Source organism: Mastomys coucha, unplaced genomic scaffold (assembly GCF_008632895.1).
Source record: "Mastomys coucha isolate ucsf_1 unplaced genomic scaffold, UCSF_Mcou_1 pScaffold16, whole genome shotgun sequence".
Taxonomy (NCBI): Eukaryota; Metazoa; Chordata; class Mammalia; order Rodentia; family Muridae; genus Mastomys; species Mastomys coucha.
In genome coordinates, this window is record NW_022196898.1 from 104,950,028 (window position 1) to 104,956,797 (window position 6,770).

A 6,770-nucleotide genomic window follows, 5' to 3' on the forward strand; every position below is an offset into this window, starting at 1 on the left:
AATCCCCATTCTACATAATAATCCATTTAAAACACCTTCTTGGAAACAATCTGTGATAGTCCATTTCTAACAGAATGCTACTCTCTAGTGAAGCCCGACCACCTAGCAAAATACATGGTGTGTGGGTATTTTTCTTGAAATAAATGGTTCTGAAAGCAAGAGACTGGCATGCCCTACCCACAAACAACCCTACAAGACTCTGTGAGGGTCACCTAGTCATAACAAAGTAGGTGTGAGGAACAAAGACCATGTTAGAGAAATGATGAACTCGGTGTTCAATGTGATACTTCCTAATTGTCTTCAATGCTTCTGTACCATCTGTACTCCAGTTTCTTTGGCAAAATGGTTCCAGCCACCCCTGTCTCTAGCAAGTCAGAAAGCCCTTGTGTGTGTGTGTGTGTGTGTGTGTGTGTGTGTGTGTGTGTGTGTGTGTGTCCCTATGCAGCTGAAATTATTTCTGACAACAAATATTTACCAAGCCTCTATTTTGTGCCACTAAAGATATTCCATCACCTTCAGCAACTCACTGTCCAGTGAGGGAGATGGGTCAGTAAAAAAGAGAGAGCAGTTGCAACCAAGGCAGCAAGGTGGGAAAAAGATAAGCCCAGGAAATATTCAGGACATGATTTGACCAAGCTTTGTGACTGCCTTTTGTAGGAAATGAGGGTGAGTCAAAGATGAGAGTCATGTTTCTGGAATAGGAACTAAAAATATCAGCTGAGTAGACAAAGAATAGGGAATCATGGGAGATGGCTTCAACACCAGAATTGCAGTTGGACTTTTGAGAACAAGGATAATCTGACTAAGTGCAGTAAGTATACATAGGCAAGGGGCAGGAGTTTGAAGGATTTTCTATGGAATAACTTCTTCATCCTCTTAAAAGTCACAATGAAAACCATCTTTTACAAAGAGGGAAAACAGGAAGTATGCAGGTTTGGAAGGAGAGAAACTTTGAAAAGGGTGATTGTAAGAATGAAGAAGGGTGTTTTCTTAGTCAGGTTTCCTATTGCTGAGTTCTGTTTTTAATGCTCAGCACCTAGACAGAGATGAGGGAAAGAAAATGGCATCAGATTGATCAAAAGCTGAAGGTTTTCCACATGTCTGGAGGGTTTCGAAAGCCAAACAGGATTTGAGTAAAATAGACAACAGATTCCCTGGGAGCAGGAAAGAAACACAGGAAGGAGCAGCTGGTAGAGGGAAGAAAAGGAGAAAGGAGATTAGACCCAAAGATTTCAGGGGAAATCTCTGGTCAGTTACAGAGGGAGACATGGGATGGAAATGGAAGGGTCCCTGTTGTCAGAGTTAACATGTCATAACAGCACAGTTTAAGGTGATAGAGGGAGAGATGAAGGGAGAGATGAAAGGAGAGAGAGATAGAGACCTCCGCTAGGGAGCTGGACTATGAGGTTAGGATTCCTGCACTGAGGAAGCAAAGGTGCCCAGACCACCAAGACACACTGGCCCATGTGTATGTAGTTACTCAGTACAGAGGATGAATGAGGTTATGGAGATGATGCCAACTTCCACAGAGGACGAGAGAAATCAGCCAGCTAACCCTGACAATATGGAGTGGAAGATGGAGGAACCTCAGTGAACAGACACTTTCTATAGGAAATGAAAGCCATGATCTGGAATGAGAACTGGAAAGCTAAGAATGGACACGGATGCAAACCTGGAGCTATGCATTCCATAGGTGCATCTTACTCCCTCTCTCAGCCTTCTACAGGTTTATTAAAATTTAATCATCATTTTTGAACTGAGCTTATTGTGTTTGTGGATAATAAATCTCTTTTCCTTTCTCCTTTCAAAGCTAGCTGTGTTTTCATAGTATGAATTTCTGGTCCCTTCCACTACAGCTGCTTCGCATCAATCTTTCATGAACACCAACAAAAAAAAAAGTGCATGTGCCAGCAGAAGGTGAGTCCCACACTGAGCCTCCCAGCCAGGGCTGGTCACCCTGATGTGTAATCAATCAACAGGAAAGGTGTGCCTTTTGCAAAGTTCCTCAAAGAGGTCACTTTCCTAGGTGTGATCAATCTCCCCCATGCTGATCCTGTTACAGCGATTACCAGTCCACCCTCACAGCTTGTCCTCCAGGGAGTAAAGATGTGTCTGAGAATGTCCAGGGTAGTGTGTCTCATCAGGTTGGATTACCTCAGCACAACTCACTGTAAATTCACCTCGTAAGTAGAAGCAATTGGTGATTTTTATAACACCACCAGAAAGCATTCTGTTTGGGGATGGAATTATGCTGAACAATTATAAATGACCCATAGCAGTCACACTCCCCATCAACAGGGGTCAGCAATTCTTCCTTTTGACATAGAAGGCAGAGAAAATCATCCATGCTCTGTGCCTCGGAAAGTTCTTGCTGGGAAGTAAGTAGTATTTGTTCTCATGACCTGTGAAGGAGATAGGAAGAAAAGTAGCCTTTACTGAGTACCCATTACATGTCACCCCCCAGTATATCATCCACGCTCTCTTTAAGCCTCAGTCTAACTCTCAGCTCCCTCTGGAAAGCACCCTCTGACTACTTCCCAAGTCAGAGAATGCTAGGAAACTCTGCATGCCAGTCTTCACGGGCCACAGGGAGACTCAAGGATGGGGATAAACATTACTCTTCATGTGGCTATAATGATTTTCTCCATAAGTTTGACTTTCCTGTTACAGAGAGGAGAGAGTGAGGAGGCTGTGTTTGGCTCCTGCTCTCACAGCCATTGCAGTACATTGAGTTCCATAGAGACAGCACGGGGGCAAGCGAGAGCCGGATGGGCACTGGACGACTCTGCCTCGCGGAGGAAAATCAACTAAACATGGGCAAAGGAGATCCTAAGAAGCTGAGAGGCAAAATGTCCTCATATACATTCTTTGTGCAAACTTGCCAGGAGGAGCACAAGAAGAAGCACCCGGATGCTTCCGACAACTTCTCAAGAGTTCTCCAAGAAGTGCTCAGAGAGGTGGAAGACCACGTCTGCTAAAGAAAAGGGAAAAATTGAAGATATGGCAAAGGCTGACAAGGCTCGTTATGAAAGAAAAATGAAAACCTACATCCCCCACAAAGGGGAGACCAAAAAGAAGTTCAAGGACCCCAATGCACCCGAGAAGGCACTTCAGCCTTCTTCTTGTTCTGTTCTGAGTACAGCCCCAAAATCAAAGGTGAGCATCCTGGCTTATCCATTGGTGATGTTGCAAAGAAACTAGGAGAGATGTGGAACACTGCCCCTGATGACAAGCAGCCCTACGAGAAAAAGGCTACCAAGCTGAAGGAGAAGTACGAGAAGGATATTGCTGCCTACAGAGCTAAAGGAAAACCTGATGCAGCGAAAAAGGGGGTGGTCAAGGCTGAAAAGAGCAAGAAAAAGAAGGAAGAGGAAGATGATGAGGAGGATGAAGAGGATGAGAAAGAGGAGGAGGAAGAAGACGAAGATGATGATGATGAATAAGTTGGTTCTAGCATAGTTTTTTTCTTGTCTATAAAGCATTTAACCCCCTGTACACAACTCACTCCTTTTGAAGAAAAAAAATTGAAATGTAAGGCTGTGTAAGATTTGTTTTTAAACTGTACAGTGTCTTTTTTTTTTTTTGTATAGTTAACACACTACCGAATGTGTCTTTAGATAGCCTTGTCCTGGTGGTATTTTCAATAGCCACTAACCTTGCCTGGTACAGTCTGGGGGTTGTAAATTGGCATGGAAATTTAAAGCAGGTTCTTGTTGGTGCACAGCACAAATTAGTTATATACGGGGACAGTAGTTTGGTTTTTGTTTTGTTGTTTATTTTTTTTCCTTTTGGTTTTATAGTGTTTTTTTTTTTCATCTTCAGTAGTCTCTGATGCAGCTTATACGAAGATAATTGTTGTTCTGTTAACTGAATACCACTCCGTAATTGCAAAAAAAATTTGCGGCTGTTTTGTTGACATTCTGAATGCTTCTAAGTAAATACAATTTTTTTTATTAAAAAAAAAAAGATTGACTTTCATGTTTGATTTTTGGTTTTGGGCTGTGTGTGTGTGTGTGTGTGTGTGTGTGTGTGTGTGTATGTGTATGCTTATGTGTAGAAACCAGAGCTAGATTTCAAGTGTCTTCCTCAATTGCTCCCTATATTATTTTTTGAGGTAGAGTCTCTCACTGAACCTGGACATCACAAATTCTGTAAAATCGATTAGTCAGCAAACTCAAGGGATTTTCTTGTCTCTGCCTTCCCAGAGCTGCAATTATAGGTGTGAACTGACAGACAACTGAACATTTTTGGTGTTTTGGGAGTTGAAGTTGGATCCACATGCTTGTAGATAAGTACTTTGCTTATCGAGCCATCTCCCCCACTCTCGGCAAGATTTACACTTAAACTGTAGGCTCACCAGTACAGATTTCTCTCTCCCTTGCAATGGGACTTCATGTAAAATGTTCAGGAAAGGGAAGGGTAAGGCAGGATTTTCTGGTTCAGTGTCTGAAGCTAGACCATAGGACTCAGATGCAGACTGGAGCCTACATCATGGGACCTACTGTTCTCAGAACTTTGGGATTTCAGTGAAACTGCACCACTAGCTCCAGCTCTAATTTGGCTGAGTGTAGACTTCTCAGGCTCTGCAATTCTGTGAGCTAAATCTCTACAATAAGCAAGCAAGCAAATGGCTGCCAAGAAGGTTCCGACTAACACATGGATTAAGACATGGATGCCACCAGTCTCAATTTCTTTATCTTGCTGGGCACCATCTGCTTTTGCTCTGGACTACAGTTTCAGTGAGTGTTACTCATGTCGGTATGCTGAGCATATAAAGCCATGTCTCCATGATCAAATTTTTGTATTCATGATATAGTCCATGTCCTTGTCATTCTTTTTTTTTTTTTTTGGCCTGGTCATTTTTTTTATTTTATGAATTAATTTTTTTTTACACTGTATAATTCATTCCCCACACCCCCAATCCACCCGCTGACAGCTCCACATTCCACACCTCCTCCCCAAGCCCCATCCCACCTGACCTCTAAACTCCCTGGGGCCTCCAGTCTTTTGAGGTTTAGGTGCATCATCTCTGAATGAACACAGACCCAGAAGTCCTCTACTGCATGCATGTTAGGGGCCTCATATCAGTTGGTGTTTGCTGTCTATTTGGTTGTCCAGTGTTTGAGAGATCTCAGGGGTACAGATTAATTGAGACTGCTGGTCCTCCTACAGTATCTCCTTTCTCCTCAGCTTCTTTCAGCCTTTCCTAATTCAACAATAGGGGTCAGCTGCTTCTGTCCATTTGTTGGGTGCAAATATCTGTACCTGACTCTTTCAGATGCTTGTTGGGTCTTTCAGACGGGAGTCATGATAGGTCCCTTTTTGCTCCATAGTCTCAGTAATAGTGACAGGACTTGGGACTTCCTCTTAAGCTGGATCCCACTTGGACCTTCTTTCCTTCAGGCTCCTCTCCATTTCTATCCCTGTAATTCTTTCAGACAGAAACTATTATGAGGCAGAAATATTACTGTGGGATGGCAACACCATCTCTCACTTGGTGCCCTGTCTTCCTGCTGGAGATAGGCTCTATAAGTTCCCTTTCCCTATTGTCGGGCATTTAATCTACGGTCCCTCCCTTTGATTTCTGAGAGTCTCTTACCTCCCAGGTCTCTGGTGCATTCTGGAGGGTTCTCCCAACCTCCTATTTCCTGAGGTTGCCTATTTCCATTCTTTCTGTTGGCCCTCAGGGCTTCAGTCCTTTTCCCTCACCCATCACCAGATCATGTTCCCTTCTCACCCCCACTCCACCCCTCCTATCCACTTTCCCTCCCAAGTCCCTCCCTCCCTGCTTGTGATTGCTTTCTTCTCTCTCCCAAGTGGGACTGAGGTGTCCTCACTTGGGTACTTCAGCTTGTGGAACTTTTTGAGTTCTGTGGACTGTATCTTGGGTATTCTGTACTTTTACTTTTTTTCTAATATCCACTTATTAGTGAGTACATACCATGCACTTCCTTTTGGGTCTGAGTTACCTCACTCAGGATGATATTTTCTAGTTCCATACATTTGCCTGCAAAATTCAGGATGTCCTTGTTCTTAATAGCTGAGTAGTATTCCATTGTGTAAATGAACCACAATTTCTGAATCCATTCTTCTGTTGTGGGATATCTAGATTGTTTCTAGCTTCTGGCTATCACAAATAAGGCCACTATGAACATAGTGGAACATGTGGCCCTGTGGCATAGTGGGGCTTCTTTGGGTATATTCCCAAGAGCAGTATAGCTGGGTCTTCAGGTAGATCTATTTCCAATTTTCTGAGGAACCTTCAGAGTAGTTGTACCAGTTTGCAATCCTACCAGCAATGGAGGAGTGTTCTTCTTTCTCCATATCCTCTCCAACATGTGTTGTCACCTGAGGTTTGGATCTTAGTCATTCTGATTGGTGTAAGGTGGAATCTAGGTGATTTGCATTTCTCTGATCACTAAGGACTTTGAACATTTCTTTAGGTGTGTCTGAGCCATTCAAGATTCTTCAGTTGTGAATTCTCAGTTTAGTTCTATACCCAATTTTTTGATTGGATCATTTGGTTTTTTGATGATTAACTTATTGATTTCATTATATATTTTGGATATTAGTCCTCTATCGAATGTGGGGTTGGTGAAGATTCTTCTTCCCAATCTGTAGGGTGTCGAATTCTACCAGACTTTCAAAGAAGACCTGATACCAATTTTCCTCAAACTATTCCATAAAATAGAAACAGAAGGAACACTACCTAACTCGTTCTATGAAGCCACAATTACTCTGATACCTAAACCACACAAGGACCAAACCAA

At 42.8% G+C, this 6,770-nt stretch overlaps 1 pseudogene; it reads left to right on the forward strand.

Annotated features, from left to right (window-relative positions):
• Positions 1-2,813: 2,813 nt before the first annotated feature.
• Positions 2,814-3,443, forward strand: LOC116094423 (annotated as a pseudogene).
• The last annotated feature ends 3,327 nt before the right edge of the window (positions 3,444-6,770 follow it).